This window comes from Mytilus galloprovincialis, chromosome 14 (assembly GCF_965363235.1).
Source record: "Mytilus galloprovincialis chromosome 14, xbMytGall1.hap1.1, whole genome shotgun sequence".
Classification (NCBI taxonomy): Eukaryota; Metazoa; Mollusca; class Bivalvia; order Mytilida; family Mytilidae; genus Mytilus; species Mytilus galloprovincialis.
The window spans coordinates 73,376,824-73,382,270 of NC_134851.1; positions in this window are offsets into that span (position 1 = coordinate 73,376,824).

The following is a 5,447-nucleotide window of genomic DNA, read 5'->3' on the forward strand; positions in this document are numbered from 1 at the left end:
TTGTAGGCTATTTTTTTAAGTTTAAGGTTAAAGTTTAGGTTAAGGTTGACTTTTACTCAACCTTAATCTTTATTTCAGCATATGTTGGCTCTTATTGAAGATAAAAATTGAGGTTAAGCTTAAGGTTAATTTTTCGTTTAACCGGTTTCTGGTTAAAGGTTAAGGTTAAGGTTAAGGTAAACTTTCCATTTAACCTTAATTATTTCTTAAGCATTTGTAGGCTATTTTTTAAGTTTAAGGTTAAAGTTAAGGTTAAGGTTGACGTTTACTCAACCTTTATCTTAATTTCAGCATATGTTGGCTCTTATTGAAGATTAGGATTGAGGTTAAGCATAAGGGTAATTTTGAGGTTAATTTTTTTTTAACCGGTTACTGGTTAAAGGTTAAGTTTACGGTTAAGGTTTATTTTCCATTTAACCTTAATCATTTCTTAAGCATTTGTAGGCTATTTTTTAAGTTTAAGGTTAAAGTTAAGGTTAAGGTTGACTTTGACTCAACCTTAATCTTTATTTCAGCATATGTTGGCTCTTATTGAAGATAAGGATTGAGGTTAAGCTTAGGGTTAAGGTTAGGGTTAGGGTTAGGGTTAGGGTTAGATTTAGGGGTTAGGGGTTAGGGGTAAGGTTAGGTTATGGTTAGGGTTATGGTTAGGGTTAGGGTTAGGGGTTAGGGATTAGGGTTAGGGATTAGGGTTAGGGTTAGGGTTAGGGTTAGGGTTAGTGTAGTATACTTTGGCGAGATTAGTGAGGTGCCCTTTTTCACTTCTGCGCATGTCTGCCCTTTTCTGTGACTGCGCATGCATGAGAAGGGTTAGGGTTTGGGTTAGGTTTTAGTGTTAGGGTTAGTGTTAGGGTTAGGGTTAGGGTTAGGGTTTAGTGTTAGGGTTAGGTTTAGGGTTAGGGTTACTGGTATTTATGTCGCGAAACAATTTAAAGCGACAAAATTTTATCTTTTTTATAATTTTTTTTTCTTGCCTGATCAAAGAGGACACTTGATACCTAATAATGGATAGTAAGACATAAAAATGAAACAATAAAGGGTTTTTGAAGTGCTATATTTGTTGCATTCAGCACTAATGGGTGCCAATATTGACCATTTTCTTGGTTATTACTTACTGGCATTCACATTTTATTGTGTTGGTACCTCAGGATTGACAGTTTTAGACAGGTTAGAAGTCTACGGTTACTAAAAAAATTTTCGACAACTATAAGAATGTATATTGTGACACACATTAAGAGATTTATAAGTCTACGGTTACTTATATGTGTGTTGCGAAACAATTAAAAGCGACAATATTTCAACTTTATTATGATATTCTTGTTCTGGCCTGATCATAGAGGACATTTGTTACCTACAAATGGATTGTCAGACATATAAATGAAAGAATAAAGGTTTTTGAATTGCTAAATTTGTTGCATTCAGCACTATAGGGTGCCAATATTGACCATTTTAATGGTTATTACTTACCGGCATTAACAATTTATTCTGTCAGTACCTCATGATTGATACTTTTACACAGGTTTGAAGTCTACGGTTACTAAAACCTCTGTCGACAACTATAAGAATGCATTATTTGAGGTTTATAAGTCTACGGTTACTTATATTTATGTCGCGAAACAATTAAAAGCGACACCATTTCATATGTTTTATGATATTCTGACAATAAAGTAATATTTATGAGTTTATATGGATTCTCAGACACAAAATTGAAGAAATGAAGGTTTCAGGTTGCTGTATTTGTTGGCTGTATCTATAAATGGTGCCAAAATCTATCATTTTTAGTGATACTTCTGTGCTGGCATGAACATTTTCTTCTTATGATGGATAATTTGACACAAAATGAGACCTGTATAAGTGTACGGTTACTTTTATTTGTGTCGATAACAAAAAAAGGCGACAGAATTTCTTTCTTTAGATTAATTTTCTTGTACCGGCTTGGTAATTAAGTACTCTTTGTACCTCAAGATTGAATGTTGGACATTTAAGTGAAGGATTGTTAATTTCAAATGGCTATATATGTTGTTACCATCAGTATAGGGTGCCAACATTGACCTTTTTCCTGCTGATTCTATACTGGCATCATATTTTATTCTTTTGGGTACATAGTTTTGAGTCTACAGAGTCTAAAACCCTTGTCAACAGATATAAAAAGTGCAAACATTTCTTCTTTTATATGATATTTAGGTACTTGTCTACTAAATGCCACATGCTGGAGTGTTTGACTAATTTTTTTTTCTTTTTTTTTTTTTCTTTTTTTTTTTTCTTTTTTTTTTTTTTTTTAACTTTATTGATTTCCCGTTGACTTTTACTCAACCTAAATCTTTATTTCAGCATATGTTGGCTCTTATTGAAGCTTAGGATTGAGGTTAAGCATAAGGTTAATTTTAAGGTTAATTTTTTGTTTAACCGGTTACTGGTTAAAGGTTAAGGTTAAGGTTAAGGTTAACTTTCAATTTAACCTTAATTATTTCTTAAGAATTTGTAGGCTATTTTTTAAGTTTAAGGTTAAAGTTAAAGTTAAGGTTGACGTTTACTCAACCTTAATCTTAATTTCAGCATACGTTAGCTCTTATTGAAGATTAGGATTGAGTTTAAGCATAAGGTTAAGGTAAAGGTTAATTTTTCGTTTAACCGGTTACTGGTTAAAGGTTAAGGTTTAGGTTAAGGTTAAGGTTAACTCTCCATTTAACCTTAATTATTTCTTAAACATTGTAGGCTATTTTTTAAGTTTAAGGTTAAAGTTAAGGTTAAGGTTGACTTTTACTCAACCTTATTCTTTATTTCAGCATCTGTTGGCTCTTATTGAAGATTAGGATTGAGTTTAAGCATAAGGTTAAGGTTAAGGTTAATTTTTCGTTTAACCGGTAACTGGTTAAAGGTTAAGGTTAAGGTTAAGGTTAAGGTTAACTATCCATTTAACCTTAATTATTTCTTAAGTATTTGTAGGCTATTTTTTAAGTTTAAGGTTAAAGTTAAAGTTAAGGTTGACTTTTACTCAATCTTAATCTTTATTTCAGCATCTGTTGGCTCTCATTGAAGATTAGGATTGAGGTTCTGCATAAGGTTAATTTTAAGGTTAATTTTTCGTTTAACCGGTTACTGGTTAAAGGTTAAGGTTAAGGTTAAAGTTAACTTTCCTTTCAACCTTAATTATTTCTTAAGCATTTGTAGGCTGTTTTTTAGGTTTAAGGTTAAAGTTAAGGTTAAGGTTGACGTTTACTCAACCATAATCTTTATTTCAGCATATGTTGGCTCTTATTGAAGATTAGGATTGAGTTTAAGCATAAGGTTACGGTTAAGGTCAATTTTCCGTTTAACCGGTTAGAGGTTAAGGTTAAGGTTAAGGTTAAGGTTAACTTTCCATTTAACCTCAATCATTTCTTAAGCATTTGTAGGCTATTTTTTAAGTTTAAGGTTAAAGTTAAGGTTAAGGTTGACTTTTACTCAACCTTAATCTTTATTTCAGCATATGTTGGCTCTTATTGAAGATACAAATTGAGGTTAAGCTGAAGATTAAGCTTAAGGTTAATTTTTCGTTTAACCGGTTACTGGTTAAAGGTTAAGGTTAAGGTTAAGGTTAACTTTCCATTTAACCTTTATTATTTGTCAAGCATTTGTAGGCTATTTTTTAAGTTTAAGGTTAAAGTTTAGATTAAGATTGACGTTTACTCAACCTTAATCTTAATTTCAGCATATGTTGGTTCTTATTAAAGATTAGGATTGAGGTTAAGCATAAGGGTAATCTTAAGGTTAATTTTTTTTTTAACCGGTTACTGGTTAAAGGTTAAGGTAAAGGTAAGGGTTAGGGTAAGGGTTAGGGTTAGGGTTAGGGTTAGGTTAGGGTTAAGGTTAGGGTTAGGGTTAGGGTTAGGGTTAGGGGGTTAGGGTTAGGGTTATTTTACTAGACTGCAACTGAGTTGCACTAAGGGAGATAATTTGTTTTTAATATAAACCTGGGTGATATGAAATGAACCCAGAAAATAAAATTCAAGTGACTATGTTGTATTTCCGCATGTGCTTAAGGTTAATTTTTCGTTTAACCGGTTACTGGTTAAAGGTTAAGGTTAAGGTTAAGGGTAACTTTCCATTTAACCTTAATTATTTCTTAAGCATGTGTAGGCTATTTTTTAAGTTTAAGCTTAAAGTTAAGGTTAAGGTTGACGTTTACTCAACCATAATCTTTATTTCAGCATGCGTTGGCTCTTATTGAAGATTAGGATTGAGTTTAAGCATAAGGTTAAGGTTAAGGTTAATTTTTCGTTTAACCGGTGACTGGTTAAAGGTTAAGGTTTAGGTTAAGGTTAAGGTTAACTCTCCATTTAACCTTAATTATTTCTTAAGCATTTGTAGCCTATTTTTTAAGTTTAAGGTTAAAGTTAAGGTTAAGGTTGACTTTTACTCAACCTTAATCTTTATTTCAGCATCTGTCGGCTCTGATTGAAGATTAGAATTAAGGTTCTGCATAAGGTTAATTTTAAGGTTAATTTTTCGTTTAACCGGTTACTGGTTAAAGGTTAAGGTTAAGGTTAAAGTTAACTTTCCTTTCAACCTTAATTATTTCTTAAGCATTTGTAGGCTGTTTTTTAAGTTTAAGGTTAAAGTTAAGGTTAAGGTTGACGTTTACTCAACCATAATCTTTATTTCAGCATATGTTGGCTCTTATTGAAGATTAGGATTGAGTTTAAGCATAAGGTTACGGTTAAGGTTAATTTTTATCGTTTAACCGATTAGAAGTTAAGGTTAAGGTTAAGGTTAAGGTTAACTTTCCATTTAACCTCAATCATTTCTTAAGCATTTGTAGGCTATTTTTTAAGTTTAAGGTTAAAGTTAAGGTTAAGGTTGACTTTTACTCAACCTTAATCTTTATTTCAGCATATGTTGGCTCTTATTGAAGATAAAAATTGAGGTTAAGCTGAAGATTAAGCTTAAGGTTAATTTTTTCGTTTAACCGGTTACTGGTTAAAGGTTAAGGTTAAGGTTAAGGTTAACTTTCCATTTAACCTTTATTATTTCTTAAGCATTTGTAGGCTATTTTTTAAGTTTAAGGTTAAAGTTTAGGTTAAGATTGACGTTTACTCAACCTTAATCTTAATTTCAGCATATGTTGGCTCTTATTAAAGATTAGGATTGAGGTTAAGCATAAGGGTAATTTTAAGGTTATTTTTTTTTTTACCGGTTACTGGTTAAAGGTTAAGGTAAAGGTTATGGTTAGGGTAAGGGTAAGGGTTAGGGTTAGGGTTAGGTTAGGGTTAGGGTTAGGGTTAGGGTTAGGGGGTTAGGGTTAAAGGTTTTTTACTAGACTGCAACTGAGTTGCACGAAAGGAGATAATTTGTTTTTAGTATAAACCTGGGTGATATGAAATGAACCCAGAAAATAAAATTCAAGTGACTGTTGTATTTCCGCATGTGCTTAAGGTTAATTTTTCGTTTAACCGGTTACTGGTTAA